The sequence below is a fragment of the Lissotriton vulgaris genome, chromosome 4_1 (assembly GCF_964263255.1).
Source record: "Lissotriton vulgaris chromosome 4_1, aLisVul1.2, whole genome shotgun sequence".
In the NCBI taxonomy this organism is placed as follows: Eukaryota; Metazoa; Chordata; class Amphibia; order Caudata; family Salamandridae; genus Lissotriton; species Lissotriton vulgaris.
In genome coordinates this window covers 1,328,152,376-1,328,175,308 of record NC_141691.1, presented here as the reverse complement: position 1 = coordinate 1,328,175,308, position 22,933 = coordinate 1,328,152,376, and positions in this window count along the sequence as shown.

Sequence of the window (22,933 nt, the reverse complement as noted above, 5' to 3'; positions counted from 1 at the left end):
CTCATATCGTATCTAACATGATTCTACAATCATTCAACGAAACATCCTAAAACATTCCATGTTCCAAACATCGACACAAACGCAGAAAGAGACACTACGCAATTGTAGCTGATGTCTGGCATGCACAACTTCTCACACCACAAGGGAAAGAGATCAGAGCCTAAGATGTGGGGTCCTAGTAGAAATGTTTGTCAAATGTGCTATTTTACTCGGATGATGTATTTTTACCAATTTGATTTTCTGATCGTAGTTCTACATAGCACATGCAGGGTACATTTGGTTGATTTCCACTTGGTATGTCTGTAAATTTACTAGTACTACATTTCCAGTCTTAGTTTGAGGTGTACATGACACATACTCCTAATGCCAGGTGTAAAGTTTCACCATGAAATTGGAATTGCATTAGGTAAAGCTTTACCCTCAGGCAAATGTGTAATCTGAGTGTGGGTAAATTTCCACCTGTACTTGTATCTTTGTGAATCAGGTTTCTTGTGTCTGCTATGACAGCTTTCAGAAAAAAACAGCCGATCATTTTTGTTGATTGCGTTATCATGCAAATGTATTAATCTGTTATGAGTGCTTGAGGGCCTTCGTAAAGAGTGGTAGACCTTAAGGCTTACTGGCATTTTTTAAAGTTGATATAGGATATATGACAGCAAAGTTGGTTGGGCTCGAAATACAGAGGTCGTTTTTGAGTTTCCTCTCTTGGTAGCCATTTTTGTAGGTTGACAGCACTGGACTTCACAGGAATTTTTCTTGATGGTGAGAAAAGATACTGAGAGGTAAGGAACAGCCTCAGTGTACTTATATCTTTCATTTATTTTGACTTTTTTTACACATTGGTTTTTCTTAGACTATCTGCCTGGGCACACTCGGCTGATGAAATTCGATAACAATGTTTTTATTTCAAGAATCGATGGTTTGGGTGTGCTATACCCAGAGATGCCATGAATAAGCTGGCAAGCGTCAACATTATACTGGTAATGCTGTGACTGAGATACCATTGCTCTAGGTTTCTCCTTCTTAACATTCATGACATTGTTGTGCCACCTTCCGGTGGCCTACATCCAATATGCCATAAAAGATCCAGGATATCAGCCTGCCATCAATTTAGGAGGGCCTGAAGAGAATGTTGGTAGCCCGTGCCTGCCACATTAGGTTTGGTCAGACACCCCCTCAGCCACAGGATTTTTAGCTTCCCAGTGACTCAAATCTGCATCTGACTCCACCATGCTACACAGGCAAGTAGGTAGAGGAGCAGACTCACAAGATGGCTAGGGTTCTGGACAGCTGGGAGAGGAAAGTAGATTGCAGGAAACATTCTTGTCCATCTGGTGCTGTTCAGAATGTGAAACAGTAAAGTGGTATTTGTCCCTGTGATGTTGACAAATGGCCATCATTTTGTTCCAGGATCAGCCTGTTAGCCAGAGGCGAGTTCCTAGCTGCACGGATAAGTCCAGCCATGCTGCTAGTGTGGGTTCTGAGGGACAGATTCAGTCTCAGACAAAGCGCCAGCACCTGGCAAAGCAGGCTGAGAGAAGCGTATTAGTAGTGATAATAAAGAGGTGGCAGTGGTGTTGCTGATCCACAGTCTTGGCAGTTTTCAATCTACCCTAGCCATTGTGAAACATATGATGAGACAGTAACAGATGGCTTTTTTCGAAAATAAAAGGTACAACTTTATGTATACTTCTATTGCATAATTTGCACATTGAGTACTTCTTTATGAGTAATCGTGCTCCAAAGTACCTGCTGCAATTTTTCCTCATAAAGGATATGGTTCTAGAAATGTAACCTTGCTTTAAAATCTTCTTTTGCACATTGGTTGGCAATTGATGAATGAATGCTGCAATACGAGTTAAAATGCTTTAGGGCTAGTGTGTTGCTGATGATGGTATCTAGTCATAAACCTTTGTTTATGAGCAAGTTCACCTTACTTTGCCTTGCAGAAACTGACAAAGACTTTGCAAGCAGGTGTAAGTCAATTTATTGTGCAGAAATCTAAACCACAAAGATGAGTTCTATGTGCACGTTAAAAGCAATCAAGGAGTGAAAAGTGGGTATTTCAAGGTGTGGTTATTCCTGGGAGAGTTGAAGGCCCACAAACACAGACCTTTATTTTGTTGCAGATTGTATATAGCTGGAACTTGACCCGAAGGCATTGGAGTGCTTTACATGAGCACCAGTTTCGTTACACAAGGACACATTCAATTTTTTTGTAGTCATGGGAAGATTAAGTAATTACCCAGAATCCCAGGATGTGGAGTCGATCCCAGACTCGAACCTTGGTTCCACAGCTCCAAGGTCGGCAGTCTAGCTGTGAGAACACCTACCTTTGTTGGCGTTAGTAAGCTACTTTCCTTCCCTTTCCACCTTGGAAAGGATCAGGGTGCATATTACCATGGGGGGCAATAGGCAATTATCTCCGGTTTAGCGGCCGTTTTCGGCCGCTAAGCGGCGATAATTCTATTGCTCTATTAGCAAGCTGTCGCTAACTGATGTTAGCGACAGCTTTTAGGTGATAGCGAGCGTTTTGGGCCCCGCTTTGCATGTCAGCGATATTTATCGCTAATGACATGCAAAGTGGGCGTACCCAACCTGTTAGCGACTGACAGCAGTCGCTAACGTCGCTATCGCCTATTAGCAAGGCGGGCGTAGCGATGGAAATATTCCCGCTATCGCCAAAAACTAACGCCTGCTCAGACCAGTTCTTAGCCATGTTATCCAATGAAATGTGGATAACATGGCTAAGAGCATTTTGTCGCTAATGCGTGAATATCGCTGCATTCTCAGCAATATTCACGCTATCGCCGAAAAATTATTGCTTTGGAGATAAACGTTGCTAATAGCAAGTTATCTCAGTGATTATTTCCGGCGATGCTTAGCGATAACAAAATCGTTGCAAAGCCTAGTTAGCGATAAATATCGCTACCCGTTGGTTATATGCCCCCAGATTTTTAACCCAGTCGGGGACTGGTGTAAATCATTTTTCAGGGTAGTAAGAGCATGGACAATCACATTATTATGAGAAGGTATGGGAAAGGTTTTCAAGATGAAAAAAAACGTATTCCAGTGGAGAGCAAAATTGAGTGCTTTTGCCAGAAATCCTACTCCCATTCCATAATAGAGAGCACCACACAGCAGCAAAATGATCCCACTGGAAATGTACCTCTTAGTGGAAAATACATGCAGGATCCCTGTATGTACTTCTCCTACTTTCTTTGTGAACTAGGCCCAATGACTTTTAATAATTATTTTTAGCTGTTGCAATCACGGTTTGTGAGTCAATCTGAGTGTCTGTTCATTCCGTTTTCAGGAAAACAACTTTGTGGCTGACATCTTCGTTTCCCATAATTTTTCTCTCCATTTTAGCTGCAAGCAAGGCTGGATTTAGGGCGGTGCAACCGGTGCAGCTGCACTGGGCATTGACCAGGAAGGAGGACACTAACTTGGTGGTGGGGACGCTGTGTTTAACAATAACATGCAACTTAAAAGGACCTGCTGCAGAATTCCTTGTCCAACCAGCTTTCAGGCAGCAATACAAATGTCACTGAAAAAAACAAAGGTTAAACTAACGTTATAGTTAGGGGTGATAAAAAGTACTGTTACTTTTTCATTTTAATTTAGAAGTTAACTGAAAAAAGCAAGGTTAAAGCAATGTTATAGTGCAGGCAACGACATTAACGTTTTGAAAAAAAACACAGAAATTCACCAGTTACGATCAGAAGAGATAACTGAAACCTATGCCCGACACACACTGCTTAAGATCCCATATGTTACATCATTCATTATATATTATATGAAATCATTTATGACATCACTAATAATGTCTCACATGACATCACTGATGACATCATCGAATGAGCTAGTTAGTTTGTTCTATAGTTTACAAGGTGGGTGGGTAACTGATCACTTTTTTACATAACTTTGCACAGCCTGGGTCCAGCTAAAGGGAGTACGTGTTCACAAAATGCATGTGCTCCTAATGCATCATAGGTGTGTAGAGGTATTGAACATGTTTGCATTGAAGAGTAAACCTGTGTGCAGGTGACAGTTGACAACTTGAATCCATTATGTTCCAGACAGGTTTTTATACTCCACACAAAAAAAGTTAGCAACAGGGCAAAGATTCTACATACGACATACTAAGTATTGTAAGTAGCCTTGAGTTATTAGACAAAATCGTCCCAGCATGACAATTTCTAAGTAACAAAATAAAACTGTATGCACCAGGTATTAAGCTATGTACATGAGCTTCAGAAGATGGGCAATCTGTAAAGTTTTGATCACAGTATGAAAGCTGCAGGTAGTATAATCTTTAGCACCTTCAGACATTGCTTATTTTAAGCTGTGGAAGCCATTCTTATGGTATCCATCTTGTTCTCTCATCCTGTAATACTTATTGATGACAAGGTCTGCAAAATGTGTGCAAAAGTTAGATGGCCTTGAGTAAGCTAATGTAATCTGCTGAACAGATTGTAATGCAAGGCTTGTTAAAAGGACACCTCTTGTGACATGCATTATCTTGTTAGCCCCACACCAGCCATCCTTAGCATTCTTAGCAATGCTCATATATAGATAGGACCAATTGTCTGCATTTGACTAGACATGTACTGTGCAAATACTGTCTGCTAATTCACAGGCAGTTGGCATGTGGAAATCACACTCACCGCCATATTATATCATGCTGGTGGCAAATATCACCTTCCTTCTCTAATTGGTTATATGCTCAATGCTTGTGTAATTCTGCCCAGTCTGACCAACAACTCACCATGTATTTGTCCATATTAATTTAGAAATTACCTTTTACTGTAACTTGATTGGATATGTGCTTAACACAACTTTTGTGATTTTGGGGTATAAAAGATCCTGTAAAGATTCTACAATTGGACATGCTGCTATCTTTGCTTGTGCCCCTGTTATCATGTATAAATGTTGCATATGAAATATGACAACTGCCTGTACTTCTTTAATTTAGCTTCTATAAAGTGAAAAAGTGTCATTTTGCCAAGTGTTGCATAGCGTGTAAGCTGTTCTTGCTAGATACGTTTTAAAACTCAGTAGTGTATTTCTCATGAGAGTTTCACTGTCTGCAAATAGTGTAGTACTGAGTAAACTCTCTCCAATAAGTGAACACTGTTTACGGTATCCACTTCTCTACTCATATCAACTTAATTTCGCAATGTAGGTTGACTGTCAGGAAATTGATACAGATAAAACTGTCCATAGTAGGGCATTAGTTTTGATGCTGAAGTTTAGCATGTTTCAGAACTTGGCTTTCTCTGAACAGTGTATACAGATTAAATAACGTATGTAATGGGAGTTTCGTCTATATATCCGTGGTTGATTGATAATGTGAATATGCGCGGACATAAGCTGTGCATGAGGGGGTGCAAGATATAGTTAGCTCTGCTATATATACTGGCAAACTTCTGTGTTTTTTTCAGTTCAAAAAGTTAATGTAGTCACTGACGAATTCTCCCAATTATAACTGTAGTTTAGCCATTGGTTTTCTCAGTAAATTTCTAGGTTTATTCGTAGTATAAAGTAATGTTTGAATGCCATACGTAAACGCAACCAACCGCTGTGCACGACCTTCGGCCATGAGTAATGGGGGGATTGACAGCACCCAACCTCATTTATGAAGAGGGACTGGCCTCTCCTTTTGGACCTCTCTTTCAGATGACTGGTGGGCGTAGTAGGTGTGTGGATGGACTAACCTATCCTTGCAGACCTCTCTCTTAGATGACCTATGTGTGCAGTATGCTGTGGGGAGTAAGCATGGGTGGAAAATCCGTTCCGCTCGCGGATTTTCGGTAAATTCGCAATCCGCAAACTCCCGCGAATTTACCGAAAATCCGCAAATCCGCGAGCGGCGGATTTTTCCGGGGGCAAAAGTTCAAAACTTGCAGCCTGGCCTGTTGTAACTATTTTAGGATGGCGCCGGAAAGCTGCCAGCGCCATCCTAAAATAGTTACTAAGTTAGCTTCAACAGGAAGCTCTAATAGATAAAATAACCAGGTGCTCGATTTTATCTATTAGAGCTTCCTGTTGAAGCTAACTTAGTAACTATTTTAGGATGGCGCTGGCAGCTTGCCGGCGCCATCCTAAAATAGTTACAACAGGCCAGGCTGAACTGATCTTTCTCTGACCTTTTATGCACACAAGAGGCATGTGAACTCGCATGGAAGCCCCGCACGTTTGGCCCCGAGCACACACTCGCGGTTTGCACCGTCTTCCCGCCATTCACCCACTATGATGGACAGCTCATTCAAGGGACCCCTGCGCCCTTCGGGGCGATTGCATAGTAACACACACATGGGCGCTCGAACTAGTTGATGCTCAAATTCAGTGACTCATTCATTAGTCCAAAAACAATCATGAGCGTCTTCGAGGCTGGACAGGTGTGTCTCTTCCCAAATCTACTGTGGAAAGTCAGCTGTGATGCTGGGTAGAGGCCTTTGCATCCTTGACTTTCATGAGCGCAATCCCCGTGCTGTTCCTGTGACCAGGAGCTTCTTTCTCTTCATATTATTGTGTTCGCACGGGTTGCTGCAAGTTCGCACGCGTTTTGTACAATTTCGAAATTTGCGAAATTTTACAAAACCCTCGCGAACTAACAGAAACGCGTGCGAACATAAAAAAAAAAAAATCCGCAAATTCGCGAGAATTCGCGGATTTTGCGGATTGCGAGTTCGCAAATCCGCAAAATCCGCGAACGCGAGATCCGCAAAATTTGCCCATGCTTAGTGGGGAGTGACTGGCCTATCCTTTCAGCCCTCTCTGTCAGATGATGGGTGTGTATTTAAGGTGTGTGGATGGACTGTCCTCTTTTTTCAGACTTGTCTCTCAGATGATGGGTGTGCCTAATAGGGTGTGTGGATGGAATGGTTTCTCCTTTCAGACCTCTCTATTAGATCAAGAGTGTACATAGTAGCATGTAGGGAGGGACTGGGCTCTTCTTTCAGTGCTCTCTCCTGGATATCAAGTGTGCTTAGCAGAGCATATGGAGTGACTGGCCTATTTAATGAGACCTCTCTCTAATATAGAAGGTGTCCATAGTAGAGTGTATGAAGAAACTTGCCTCTCCGCTGACATCCCTCTATTTTATGACAGCTGTGCATAGTAGGGTTTGGGGAGATTTTTAACTCTTTGCTCAGAACTTTTCCCAAGCCAATAGGCATAAATAGTACACTCTAATTTGGATTTTGTATTTGTATTTGTAGAGCGCGACATTCATCCAAAATATATCACTGCACTGTGCTAGGACTTCTAGTGTGTGGCTGAGTGATTCATGAGTGATTTATGAGGTTGGCCGATATTATTTTCCGGAGAACAAATATGTCACGGCTGCTGGCTCCTCGAGGTCGGAACGATGCTCAAAAGGGGTCCACCTCCTGACGTCCCTGCACTCTGACTAGCTATAACATCCAGAGCACAAAGGCAGTCAAGCGAGGGAAATGTAGGGGTATGAGCAGCAGGGGTAGGGACACCTGTAACAAAAGAGGACACACGTTAGTACACACCCCTTCTCTATTCCTGCTCTCCTGTACTGTTTACTTGACTCAAAACAGTACCTGATAATTGCTCAGGAGATGAACCCTTCCCTCATCTGAGATCCTTGTCTCATCTGCTATACGATTGATCTAAGAGAGAAGAGCGAGAATCGGTTACACTTAGAACAGCATACCATCGGCCCCATACTCATCCACAACCCCAAACCATACGTACCAAAATACATTCACAAGTTCCTAAAAGAAATTTGGGTCCATCAACCTCTCAGGTTCTCCGAGGGAAAATGAATAATGGCTTCCTTCCCCATAAGGCTCCAACAAAGTATTCACAACGGTAGTCAATAACTCATTACCCCAATGTTTGGCAGTAGAGCATAGCCCCTTAGATTCTGGAAAACGAAATGGCAAGAAAAGAAAACAAAGGTAGCCTTACCGGCAGGTCCAGAGGAAACAGAGGATTGTCTCTCTGCTTCTCCGCAATGCTATCGTTGCAAGCCTCTGACCATAGAATGATACGAGAGTTCCAGAAGTGGGCAATCCGGCGTCTCCTGACTCTCAGTTCCAATAACAAACAACCCCTACTAGCAGTCTGCTTGATGCGGCCTGGGTGGGGGCAATCCTGCGTCTCCCCGACCGATTCTCAAGCAAAACAAAAACCCAACACCAAATCCCATCCGTGTCAACACTCAGCCGAGTGTTGAATCCAGCCGTTACACATGAGGACGAGGAGGGGGCAATCGGGCGTCTCCGATCCCCTCACCATAACAACGTTGGCAATACCAGCCGGTAATTGCCACAGGCGTGCTGGCTCGTCCGAGCGAGCACGCAACTTTGCTTCGCAGCAGCGGAGCAGGAACGGCAACGCGAAGGCAAACAAGGAACTCTGCAGCGGCTCCGCGGGAACAGGGCGTCCGGAACCAGCAGACTCCCAAGAATGAATCACGTGCGAGGTCCTCTGCCTCTCGAAGTGCTATATGCCTTCCCGGTCCATCCCCCTACCGCTAGGCAGTATGGAAGATGTAGTCCTCCCTGATTGGCCATTCGGCAGCCACATCTGCCAGACCCTGACAAAATGAGTCTTAAGTTTTTTTCTGAATATAAGATAGTTCTCTGTGAGACGGAGTTCTTGTGGTAGGTAATTCCAATGTTTAGCTGCCAGGTATGAAAATCTATGCCCCCCTGTTCTTGTTTTCTTAATGTGTTTTGTTCTAGCTAAGGCAAGGGACTGTGATCTTAGGCACCTCGTGGGTACATAGAATTTGATTTTCCTCTGTAGGATGAGAGGTCCCTTTTGGTGCAGGGCCTTGTGTGTGTAGCTGAGCAGCTTAAATGTAGCTCTGTTTGGCACATTAGCAGCCAATGGAGTAGTTTCAGGCACTCGAAAGATGAACTAAGTCTGTCTTTATTACATACCAGTTTGGCGGTGGCATTCGGCACCGCCTGTAGTCGTGTGAAAAGGTAGTCTGCAAGCCCACAAATAGTACATTACCATAATCCAGTCTGCTGGTAAGTAATGCCTGCATGACAGTTCCCCTACAAGCTTGCGGGATCCAGGGAAATAGCCTTCTTAGAAGCTTCAGCCTTGTGAAGCAACTTCCACACAGGGCCAGCACAGGGTCCTGCATGGATAGGGTGTTATCCATGAGGATCCCCAGATTTTTAGTGCATTGCTTTGGGGCCGGGGCATCCCCCAGTGTCTGGGGCCACCAAGTGGAGTTCCAGACAAGTTTGGCTCCACCAAAAAGTAGAATCTCAGATTTTCCTGCATTTAATTTAAGACAATGCTCTGCCATCCAGGTTGCCATTTCCGAATGACAATTATTTAGTTTTAATCTTGTGTTATCATGCTGTTCTTCGATGGTTATCAGCAGTTGAGTATCATCGGTATAGGAGCAAATACCAAAGCCCCCCTTCTCACAGATTTTTGCCAGAGATGACACATAGATATTGAAGAGAGTGGGGCTCAGGGAGGCCCCCTGCGGAACACCATAACTGATGGGTTTTGATTTAGATGAGAACCCCCCTCATTTGACTCTCTGTGTTCTATTATTCAGGACGGAGCTCAGCCATTGAAGGGCTTTAGCATAGACTCCTTTTCCATGAAGAATCTCTAGTAGGAAATTTTGTGAAAGTGTTGAATGCCGCCGATAGGTCCAATAGAATTAGGGTGGCTGCTTTCCCTTGGTCAACCAGGGATCTTATATTGTCCGATACGGCTAGGAGGGTTGCTTCTGTGCTATTAGCGTCTCTAAAGCCAGTTTGAAGGGGTCTAGTAGATCATTTGACGCGAGATAGTTAGACAGCAGTTTGTTAACCAATTTTTCCATGACTTTGGAGACGTATTTCAGTTGAGAAATAGGTCGATAGTTTGCCGGATTACGCACATCTGTTCCTGCTTTCTTCAGAAGGGGGATTAATACAGCCTGTTTCCATGTTTCTGGGAATACTGCGGTATCCAGCAAATTATTGAATAGCTGGGTAACATATGGGCAGATAATAGGTATGATCTGGGCAAAGATAAAGTGAGGACACATCGAGAAGAGACCCTGACTTGACTTCCCCTCTGCAACTTCTACCTCTGTGAATGGGGAGAAGCTGCCCATGCAGGCAGATGCATCAGAGGGGGGGGGGTGGGGGGGGTTGAAGTTAGGTGGTTGGTTGCTAGCATTGAAGTGCTGGTATTGAATGTGAAATATATTTTACTAATTTTGTCTGAAAAGAACTCGCTGAATTCTTCGCAGCCTTCCTCTGAGGGTGGCAAGGTTTAGGAAAGGCTCATTGGGTTGCATAGTTCCCTTCTATCTCGTACAGCTCCTTGCTTGAGTTACAAATCTCATTAATTCCTCTAGCAAAATAGGACTTTTTAGCTTTCTTGACGGCGTTATTGTAGTTCCTCAACTCTGTGTTGTATGTTTGTCTATCTGTTGGTAATTTCCAGTGATGCATTGAGGTTTGGCATTTCTTTTGAGAGCCTTAAGTTTGTGTGTATACTACTTTCTTTGTGGAGGTTTATTCGTCACCTTTAATTGTAGCTTTGGTGCAAGTAAGTCTAGGGTGTTAATGATTTTTTTCAAGATTAGTTGTATCCCCATTGGCCTGGAGCATAATTAAGATCTCTGGGTTCTTGGGGCGAAAGTGGGACCGAAAGGAATCATCGATGACCAACCTCCATGCTCGCTTTGTCCCCTGTGAGGACCTTGTGGGCTTAGTAGGATTCGCTGGGAGAGTGAGTGCGAAGGATATAAGTGACGGATCTGTCCAGGTTTATTGTCCTGGATATTGATTGAGAATTTTTCATGCCCATACTAACGCACTCAGGCTCCTTGGTGGGAGCATTTTTAAATCTTCTACAAATTGTGAGCAAATATGCTATCCCTGCCTGCATGAGTGAGGGCAGTGAAGGCATGACTGCTCCTAGCCATCAAAAGATTAAAACATAGTCCTGCTGGATGGGGACAGACTTCTGTTTCCCTATCGGGACTCCTGCGGGCCGGGAAACAGTACAGATATTGATCTAGCCTGGAGGGAGCATGCTCTGGGTGGAAGCAATGCTGGCTCACTCAGCTTGTAGGGAGCCGGCTGGGGCTACTGGGACCCTAGGGCTCCATCTATGGCCCTTTACTTACTGCTAAGTGGTTGCCATGTGTGGGCACCATGGCACTCAACTCTAATTAAGGCAGACCCCAGAGAATGGAGCCCCAGTGTCTATAATAGGCTTGGAGAGGGCTGCTTGGCCCTCCTCCCCTTTATAATTACTTGTTGACCCAGGAGATAGGGTCCCCAGGGCCGAATAAGGATTGAGGAGGGAGCTTGTGCAGCCATCTTCTGTTGTTATAGCCCTGGGAAATATGGTACCTGGGCCTAATAAAGCTGGGGAAGAAGGGCAACTCAGCCCTCCCCACTTTATATTTTACATGCAGCCCCAGGAATTGGGGTTCCTGGGGCAAAATGAGGCTCAGGGGGGAGGGCTAAACTGCATCCTCCCCATTTTAATGTCCTGTGACCCGGAAGCATGGGGTCCCTGGGGCCTCTATTGGCTTTGGAGATTGGCTGCCTGCACAAATGAGTAAATATGGCCAGGCCTCCTGATGCGCTCAGCCAAAGACTGTACAGTCTGGCTGCCTGTGGGGAGTTCGACGTAGACCCTGTGGCAAATCCGTTGGTGCCCATGGAAGAAGGTCCTACAAAGCGGTTGGCTGCACGGAGGCTGGCCACTGGCCCTGTGGCTCTATCCAAACCCATGATGGGCATGACCAAAGGCCATGAGCAGCGTGAGGTTGGCTGCCTGCAGGGTGGTTGGCAACAGGACCTGGCCATACAGTCAGTAATAAAGTATTACTTTCTAAGCTTTTTTTAAAATGTAGTAATCTTACATACGTAAAGCCAACCCAACACTGAGTACACCCTTAAACGAAGCGTGATGTGGGGTTGGCTGTAGTCCTGGCCAACATCCAGACCCTGCATTCAAACAAAGCACAGACAGCACCCTGTAGTCAAATATATATTTTAGTATGTCACACTATGTGTAATTTTTAATAACAATGCTTATTATTAGTTTCTGGTTGGCAGAGATATGCTGCCTGTCCATGCAGCAACCACAGCCCTAGTCAGGGTAAGTCTGATACACATTGAAAGTTAACCTGTGCTCACCCTCTGATTGCATGACACTGAGCAGTCAGGCTTATCTAAAGAGGAAATGTGTAAGGTATTTGTGCAAATCACACACACACACACACACACACACACACACACACACACACACACACACGCACACACACACACACACATTAACACAATGAAAACACCACAGAAAGACTCCACACAGGTTTAAACATATACAATAATTATATGAATGAATCAAGACAAAAACTACAAAAATCCAATAAGTAGAAGTCAAGATATGAATTTCAAAGAATAAAAAAGAGTTCTAATGCTTTGAAGTAATTAGTGCCATTATGGGGTATCTAGTTGAACTGGACTGGGACAAACTTAACAGTTCAAGCTGACCACAATGGAGCACAGGCTGGGGACAAGAGCTATCCAGGGCCAGTGAACAGAGTACCTTGATCTTGGGTCGCAACAGCGAGATTTTTAAGTGCAGATGAGGATGAATCGGTGTCAAGCCCCCATTCGGGGGGATGAGTTGATTTTCTTCATGCAGTGGTGGTGAAGCATCTGGTTTGTTGAGTGAAGAGCCAGCCCTGAGTGCAATGGTAGCAAAGCCGGTGCACTGAATTAATCCACTCTGGAGGACCAATGAGTCAATCTTCTCCGTGCAGTGGCAGCGATGCATTGGTTCTGAAGCAGTGGTTCTAGATGTGATGCAGCAGTTCTGAGTGCGATGCGCTAATTCTACTCTCACAACAGGGTTGATGCAGTCAGTCAGTAAAATCTTTATTTCGATGAAAAGTTCATCATAAAAAGTACATAATACAAATGATGCATTATACAAAAAATATACATTCATTGTGAGACTGAACCATAAGATTTAAAAACATATTGCACAGGAAGGTTGTTAAAAATGTTTAAAAATATTTCAAAATTATCATTATTCAGTCACGGGTTTTCCTGAGTCTTACTGTTACTCTCCAAAAATGTATAATTGAGCACAAAGTACGGGTATCAGCAGCCATTTGTAAAAAGTTCAGGGCAATCTTGGCTTGGCGGATTTTAGATTCCTTTAAAATATCAACCAGAAATCTCTGACGGGGCATTTGATAAAAGGAACATAAAAGTACAAAATAAAGGGTGTCCTGCGGAGACCTATTGTCACAGCCGCAGGCACCCTTCTGCTCAACTGTCACTGAAACCTGAGGGATAAGCTAATATATGATGTAACAAGTTAAGCCTAAAACAACACATTAAAAATCTATCCTGATGATTATACATTAAAAATAAATAAGTTTCGATACCCGCCCCATTTCTCACTTGGCAATGTGCCACCATTGATTTCTTTAATAAATCAAAGCTTAATCTTTCTGCTTCAAGTTTATCTAATAGTTTTCTTTTAATTTGATGTTTGCATGTAGGGGTAATGGAAGTCGGGTCGCTAAAAAGTGATGGGTGGTTAATGGCTTCCAGGGTCTCTTTAATGTACCTTAACTACGGAATATGGAGGTGACTGACTTTAAGCAGGCAATCGCTGATTATTTGCCTGCTTAATTCTGCTACAGGGTTTACCCATAGCCTGAGCCATGTCATTACAGGCCTTATCTTAACCAGATCAGTGAGATAAGGTATCCCCAGTTCTGTGTGTGTTATCCCTGCTGGGGTGCCCTGTAGTACCTTCAGAATTCTTCTCAAGAATTTATCCTCCTCCAGTTGTAAGAGCTTAGCTTTCCTGAAGCCCCAGACCTCTGCTCCATATAAAGCTTTTGCAGTACTAACCGCTACATGCAAATTCATCAATTGCTCCAGAGACCACCGCCCCAATCTACGAGCAAAGTTGTAAATCGCTCCGTTTGCCAATACCAGCTTTCTACATCTTTCATCAATTAAAGGGTCGAACTTTGTATCCCTGTCAAACAACAATCCTAGATAAGAGAATGAACTTACAGTTTCCAGTTTGTAGGACCCTATTTTGAATGCAAATTTCCTACTGGGCTTCTTGCCAGCTATCATAACATAGGATTTACTTAGATTCACCAACAAATCAAATTTTTCCATGAAGTCCACAAACCCATCTACGAGTTGTTGTAGGCTCCGAGCCGTCCTGGCAAGCAGGACGGCGTTGTCTGCATACAACAAAACTGGTATATGACGATTTCCTGCTTTGGGGCAATCCACATTTAGAGCAACCAAACTTCTCTCCAAATCATTGATATAAAGGGAAAACAAAAACGGTGCAAGAATACATCCCTGCCTCACTCCGCCAGAACACGGGAAGGGATCAGTGCTCCCCCCGTGTTATAGCGGACCTTGGCAGTGGGGTTCCAATGAAGTTCCCTCAATATGTTGATGAGTCCTGGCTCAACTCCCAGCCCACTCATCAACTCCCAGAGTTTGCTCCTATTTACATTGTCAAAGGCTGCCGCCAGGTCCATAAACCCCATAAAGAGCGTGCCTTTACTAACCCTTGTGTATTTTGTTGTTAGTAAATAAAGATTAAGGCATTGGTCTCTCATTGATTTGCCTGGCCTAAAGCCGTATTGGGTATCTGCCATGATATTTTGCTCATCTGCCCATGACATCAGACGACTTAAAACTGCCCTTCCTAGTAGTTTGGCTGAAACATCTATCAGTGATATTGGCCTGTAGCAGTGGGGGTTGTCCCTACTTCCCTTTTTGAAGATAGGGACAATCAGTGCAGTAGACCAAGATCGCGGTGAACCCGTTCTAACAGCTGCATTTAAAACCCTGGTCATAATGGGGGCCCAAAGGTCAATATTACTCAGATAGAGGTCAGGTGGCATACTATCAGGCCCTGGCGCTTTATTGTGTGTGAGCCCTCTAATCGCTTGGGTAATTTTTTTAAGTGAAAAATCCACCTCGCCTGATCGACAGCCATCCCAGTCCCCTGCAGGCATAACATCAGCATCGTGGTTATATAGACTTTTAAAGTGTGCCACCCACTGCTCCGGGAGGATGTTATTACTAATTTCAGGGGAGTTTCTCTCTTGAAAGCAGGGCCTATTTATAATTCTCCAGAATTCATTAAAGTCCCTCTGTTCCCAAGCTTCTCTCAAATCCGCCCATACTTCTGATTGGAGCGCGGTCTTCCTATGCTTTACTTTAGTCTTGTATAATTTTCTACATAATGCAACTTCCTGCTTGTCCCTGGGAGTGGATTTAAGGCATGATTTTAAGCCCTAAACGCCTTCGCACATTCAGCATCAAACCAACGTGGCTGTATTTCCTTTTTTACAGTCCCAGTTTCTTTTAAAAGTTCGCCTACCATATTAGTTAATGACTCAAAGACCGAGATCAACTCCCCACCATTTACTGCAGGGTCAAGAAAAGTTTTCGATCTGAGTTTTACCTTTTGTTACCAGGGTTCTATAAAACTCATCTGCGTTAATTTTAGCCCATCTGAGCTGCCTCCCCTGATCCGTTGGACACAGTGCAGTGGTGGGCAGTTGTTTTTTTCGGGATAGGGCACAATACACTAATTCCATGGTCAGCGGGTTGTGATCGCTAAAAGGATTCCAATCTATAGTAACCTCCTTCAACCTATCCTTAGCAAAGGAGGAAATCATCATATAATCGATAATGGAATGGCATCCTCTCCCCTTAAATGTTGGAGTAAGGCGGGCATCCCTCCCCGGGGTCACCATGTCATTGCATAGTTGCCCAAGATCTTCATCAGGGTATTGCCCTCCGTGGTGTGCTCAATATGTGGCCCACTCTCTATCGGGCAGGCTGACCAGTCTGGATTTACGGGGATCAATTTGGGACAAAGGTGGCAATTTAGGTCCCCCACTATCAAGACTACAGGTTCGCCACCCCTTCTCTGTAGTTTAGTCTCATGGTTGAGCCTCCTCTCTAATTCTTGGGTTACTGATTGAATTCCTTCCCCTAAAACTGAATTGTAGATGTTAAATATCAGTAATCTTAGCCCCTGTCCCTGGAATTCAGCCACCTGAATTAAACGCGACGACCATGAGGGTTGTGACCAGTAACGTTCCAACTCTAAATTTACGTATAGCGCTTGCCCCCCTTTTGCTCTTCCAGATCTTGATTCAGTTGCTGGTACAAAGAAACATTTATAGCCCTCAATTTGGTAGAGAGAAGGATCTACCGCCCATGTCTCCTGGAAGGCTATAATATGATAGCCATAGAGATTATTTTTCCAGTCAACATTATTGAATTTCCCAGCCAAACCAGCTATGTTCCAGGATAATACCCTCAAGCCTTCTCTTGCTGGTTTCCCGTCCTCCTTGCCTTGTGTTATTGTTGGGACCGGGTCTGCCTCACTACTCTGGGTCACTCCCTGGTCCTCTACATCTATGTGTATTAGGGGTAGAACTTGCCTCGTGTCTGAGATACTTTCCTGGCCCCTCTGAGCCCTGTGTTTGTTTCCTTCCAGCTCAGTCGCCCTTTCTTTGGGAGCATAGGGTAGTCAGTCTAGTTCTTCGAGGGATAAAAGTGGGCTGAATCTATTTTCCCACTGCATAAGATCATGCCCTCTCTGCACTTCCCCTCTTGACCAACTATTACTTGCTCCTACGTATCCTGATCTATTTTGGGCAAGGCACAGAGGATTTGGGGCACGTCTTCTTGGGTAGAAATATCCTAGCGGTGAAGGACATACTGTGCTGGTATGATTTTTATTAAAGCCTCCCAATATGTATTTCACCAAGTCAGTGTCCCTAAAGTTTGCCACAATACAATCTCCTGGGACATCCTTCCTCCTGAAGCCTACCCAGTTTGTTCTTCTTACAAGTACGATCTACCCGCATTTTCCTCCCCTCAGAGGCCTGTGTATATTTAACCACTTTGCGATTTTAGTCCATAACTAGGCGTGCGACTCTCTCTCCCCTGCCCTAAGTGCTGGGACCCCCGTAAAGACAACCACATAGGGGCAAGCTTCAGGTGGTAAATTAATGCACGGTGGAACATAATCATTAGGAATGTCTAAAGGCTCAGGTCTAGTTTGGACTTTCTCTGGGCAGCCATAACCTTTTACTAATCCTGGTTGTGGGAGTGTAGGATTTGTGTTCTGTGGTATCTTAACCTGGGCATTTACCCCCCCTTTGTTACCGTTTCCCCGTTCTCCTTGTGCAGCGACCACTGGTGTATCATATATTTGTACTATACTACACTGCTTGTTGCTCACACAGTTATTTCTACCCACTACATGATCCCCTGTCCTGATCCCAGCTGCGGGATGATTTACCATTTGTTTACTTTCCGGTGTAGCCTTGCATTTACCCTGCTTTGCTAATTCATTTATTGCTTTGTCTAGCTTACTTATAATTGGCTTTAGTTGGTTCACAATAAAGGTTTCCATCCGTTTTTGAAAGTCACCCATTACTTCCTCCAGCCATCCTGGTGGTAATTGTTGTCCTAATCGCGTTTCTTCGCGCTCTTCAATCACTGCCTCCCCCTTACTTTTAGTTCCCCCTGCTGCTCTACTTTGCTTCTTTCCTTTCACATTGCCCTCCTTCTTGGGTCCTAGTTTGGTTTTCCTACTAACTGTTTCTTTTGCCACTTGGGCACAAGGAATGGTATCAGCAGGGTCTTCTATCGAATCGTTTACTGATTCGTTTACCGATGTTTCTAAAATTTCTAGAGTAATAGATTGTATGGGTGTGTTTGGGGTAGACAGGCTTCTCTCAGTACGCTCTATCTCCCTATTTACTTTTTGCAGCATCAAATATATTGCGGTTGGTTGTGATACCCCATTTAATGCCATACCTAAGGGATTCTCAGTACAAGGTGCGTAGTTTTTGCTTGTAGCTGAGCGTGTTTTTGTCTTGTTGGCCATATCCTGTGCTTTAGAAAGAGGTTTTATAGGGCTAAAACTAAGTGTAGATGCTTAGCCCTCCCAGCTAGTTTAATTACTCCAACACTGAGTAAAGGAACTCAGCTTTGCCTCTACCACGTATATGAGTGTAAGCCCTCTATCAATGTCACGCTATATTCTGTTAAAGGTTCTTTGAAATCGTACGTTTTTGGACTTATCGGCTATACACAATAATGTCAATGTCTCTTGGATTAGATGTGAGTTCTCATGTACCTCTATTGCAGACTCAAGGGGGGGGGCCCGGCCTGGCCTCCTCTGGCCGCTGATGGTCGCAGATGGTCCCGCCCTTGTCCCGGGCTTCTCCCTCACGCGATCCCGCGACGCGGAAGCAACAGCGTCCTCTTGTGCGCCTCCGGGCGCGTAAATCAGGTGGTGGGTGGCGTCCCGATCTGGCAAGGACTGCTGAATGTTGGAGTCCTGCTCTCCCCACTCGGCAGCCGCGATGACCAGAGCGGCGGCGGAGGAGAGCAGCGAAGACTGTAGGGCTTAGGTGGGTAGTATGCAGCGTGATTCTAGCCCCCAGGTGACAACAAGGAGCTCCCGCTCCGCCGAAGGAACAGCGTCCTCTTGTGCGCCTCCAGGCGTGAAAATCTGGTGGTGGGCGGCGTTCCGATCCGGCAAGGACTGCTGGATGTTGGAGTCCTGCTCTCCCCGCTCGGCAGCCGCGATGATCAGAGCGGCGGCGGGGGAGAGCAGCGGAGACTGTAGGGCTCAGGCGGGTAGTCTGCAGCGTGATTCTAGCCCCCAGGTGACAACAAGGAGCTCCCGCTCCCCGAAGGAACAGCGTCCTCTTGTGCGCCTCCGGCGCAAAAATTAGGTGGTGGGCGGCATCCCGATCCGGCAAGGACTGCTGGATGTTGGAGTCTTGCTCTCCCCACTAGGCAGCTGCGATGACCAGAGCGGCGGCGGGGGAGAGCAGCGGAGACTGTTGGCTCAGGCGGGTAGTCTGCAGCGTGATTCTAGCCCCCAGGTGACAACAAGGAGCTCCCGCTCTGCCGAAGGAACAGCGTCCTCTTGTGCGCCTCCGGGCGCGAAAATCTGTTGGTGGGCACGTCCCGATCCGGCAAGGACTGCTGGATGTTGGAGTCCTGCTCTCCCCGCTCGGCAGCCGCGATGATCAGAGCGGCGGCGGGGGAGAGCAGCGGAGACTGTAGGGCTCAGGCCGGTAGTCTGCAGCGTGATTCTAGCCCCCAGGTGACAACAAGGAGCAGGGTTGAAGCGCCGGATCTGCTACACACAGACTGGACGTTGATTTCTCTGATGCAAGTATCTGGGTCCACTTCTAGTGCACCCATCATAGGAGCAGGGGTACAGACTTTGATAGCCTTCACTCTCAAGCTACAGGAGACAAGCCAACAAGCCTTGGAGATCATTTCAGTTTCAAGTCAAAGTCCAGCTCTACCTCACCAGTGTCAGAGAGCAGTAGGGAAGCATAGCAGAAAAGCATGTCTTTCAGATCGACAGTCCAGCAGAGTACCAGTCCTTGATGCAGCACAGCATTTATTCTGACAGAGTTTCGTAACAGAGGCAGAAGTGTTCCTATGAGGTTGGGATGTCTTCAAACAAGGGTATTTGATCAGGTCAAGATTGATTTGCATATGGCTGGGTCCAAACTTGTGTGAAATAGTCAACAAAAGAGGAATGGATTCAACCCAGATCCCCTGACTGGAGGTGTATGTCTGATTATTTAAGCGTTCCATCCATCATATGTTGCTGCAGCACTTTTTGCCCTAAGTGGGCTAGGGGTTCCCAGGTGTGGGACCCTTACTCGCTATGCCACTGGATTCAAGCTAGCCTGGATGATGACGGGTGTTACCCCAAAACAGTCCCAGGATGCTTGTTTCTGGTCCAGGGAGGACCTGGCCTGGCAGTTCGGGTTGGACTGTTCCCACTGTTAGAAGGGTCAACACTAATTTGCATATGGCTAGGTCCAAATGGGAATGGGGTGCCGAGAAAATAAATTATTGATTTTTCTAAGATCTGTGACTGGGGGTGAATGATTGATTTGCTGAGCAGTCTGTCGATCATCTGTTCTTTTAGCATTTGTCGCCGTAAGTGGGAAGGGTATGCCCAGACATGGGTGCAATGCTCACTGTGTCACTCGATTCAAGCTAGCCTGACTATTGTATGGTGATACCCTGAAACCCATCCCAGGATGCTTGTAACAGGCCCAGGGACAACCTGGCCTGACAGTTTGGGCTGGACCGTTACCACCAGGAGCAGGGTCAAGATTGAATTGCATATGGCTGGGTACAAACAGGGGTGGCGTGGTGAGCAAAAAAACGTGTTAATCCCAGATCTGTGACTTGGTATGAATGTTTGATTTGCTCAGCACAGTGTGGTAACAAAGCTACACAGGTACACAATGTAGAAATGTTTGTTAACAGAGAGATTTTGGCCTAAAATGAATCAGGAAACAGGCAGTGAATATATGTTAATTCATTTATTTATGTATTGAATTTTTAAAGGGCACTATCCCCTGACAGGCATCCTGGCCCTAGTAACTCGGTATAACATACATCCGTTGGACCCTACTGTTGCTAAACCCCTAAATCTTAGGAAACAACCATGTTTTTAAACTCCTTCTAAATGGAAGGAGATCACTGATTTGTCTAAGTTCAAGAGGTAAGGGGTTCCAGAGCTTTGCAGCTGTGACCCCAAAGGATCTACCACCCGCTCTCACTTTTTTGAATCTGGGGATTTTTATCAGTTTTGCCCCTGATGAGCGCAAAGTTTGGGTAGGAACACACCACTCGAACTTGCTTTAAAGAGAGGTAGGACCCATTCCATACAGGGCCTTCAATACTAAGCAGAGGGATTTGAACATAATTCTTTGTTTCAAAGGGAGCCAGTGCAGCTCAGCCAGGGCCAATGAAGCGGAGGACCTTCTAGACTAGCCTAACACCAATTTAGCTGCAGTTGTCTGTATACTCTGCATCCTGTCCAGGGGAAATTTTGGGGACTCAAGAAGCAGGGCATTGCAGTAATCAACTCTGCTAAGTATGGTACTCCGTGCTATCAACGAGCGCTGAAGGAGGAAGCAGAGGAAAAAATCTTTCGTAAGGAACGATTGATGGCCAGGCAGCAACCCACAACTTTCGTCACATGCTCCTTCAAAGTGAGATTACAATCGAATGTCACACCCAGGTTACAAACTGTCTTAATAGGCTGACCCAACTTGGGGGAGTCTGAGGGGGGGGCTGCAGTGTCACTGCACTAGGTCATATGAAACAACACTCTTCATTCTAAAACATTCTTCATCATACCAACTAACCCCTGTGATCCAACTCCAGTAGCACCAGCGGTTTGGGGCATGATAGACTTAGACCACACAGCATTTAGCTAATTTAGCATTCTGTCATAAGCTGCTAATATTTCACCACAATCATCAGTCAAGGTGTTCAGAATTAGTGCTCCTTAATTATTAGTTTATGTTCTAGCAGTGGGAGTTCAAGTAAGTACTTCTCACTACTCTTTCATATTCTCCTCCTACTGTTGGCTGGGGTGATCACTTGCCTGTAACTCCCCTCACTTGGGTTGTTTGCACTGGCACACCACTTGGGACACAACTTCAAACAGAGTGCCACAGGATCATGGTCACTCTTCACTTTTCTGATTACTGTCATATTGTGCACACATTTCCACCCCTTCCTATTTGTTATAATATAGTCAATTAAAGATATGCTTCTCACATTGTCAAAAACACCATAACAGTGCTATCTAAGGCAGTATGACCATTAATAAACTGCATCTGAGGATTAATCAGAGAATCCACCGCCCTTCTTGGTAGATTTAAAATAGCTCATGGCTGTGTCAGGAATACCTAGGCAATGTTCTTCTAATAGGACCTCACTCCAGGAATTAGTAAAAACCAGGTTGACTTACAACTCATTACTTACCTTCCAAACTTGCTATTGACAATTGGAGTGAACCATTTGCATACTTTAATATATTTCATTTAGCCAAGAAGAGTTATATATTAATCAAATGATATCGCTGATTTTTGAAAGTGAGAATATGCTATACCTCTTCACTGACTTTACTAGCAACATGTCCCTAACTCTGGTTACATGCAACAACATACCTGCTTGGGGTCGCTATAAGAAAAATAACAGTCACCTTTTCTGAATTGCCCTCAGTGCCTCATTATCACGTGTTTTCTATCGTGCTGAGTGCTATCAAATACATTATCCTGTGTACCACGATCAATGCAAAAATTGTAGCCCTTCTTCAATAGGTTTTTGGCTTTAAAAATCTGTTCACCCTATCTTTAGATAACGTGTGTACTGTTAAATTAATTGTGTGGAGTATTCCTTACTTAAAGGCAAAAGGGCATTTAATTGAATTATTCGACTTAAGTAATCAATTATGCTACTTCTATCAGATGTTTAGAGCACTAAATTGCCCCTATTATGACTTTAAGTGTCTACAGAATCATCTGTCTCCATTACACAATTCTCAAAAAAGCAGAAGGGTATTCTTTTTTTGCTTGCAATGCTATCAAAGCTCCCTTTCATCTATATGCCGTTCCCGGCATCCTAAATACAGTGGTAAGCGCGCTTACAACCGTGGCGGTTTTTAGCCCCCTAGCCCTTCACTTGCGATTCCCTCAATGAATGTAATATTTTTCCAGATTGATTCAAGCAACTTAACCTGCGTTTGAACCCGGCAGAATCCGCAATCCTGCTAGGACACGCCCTGCACTGCCCGCCCATATGACAACAGCATCATTCACTCTGCTGTGCCTTGTGCATTGCCAGAGCTCAGTCCCCCCTTTTTGGGAACAGGTAAGTCTGGGGTCGACCTTACCCTACGGCGCCTTCAAGTCTCAGCACCATTCCCTTCAGTGACCTCTTATATAATTTCTTACCCCACTACAGAACCACTGGTAGTACCCTTGCGCACCTCGACCACTCGCTACTCATCCAGGGAAGATATCCACAGGATACATCCT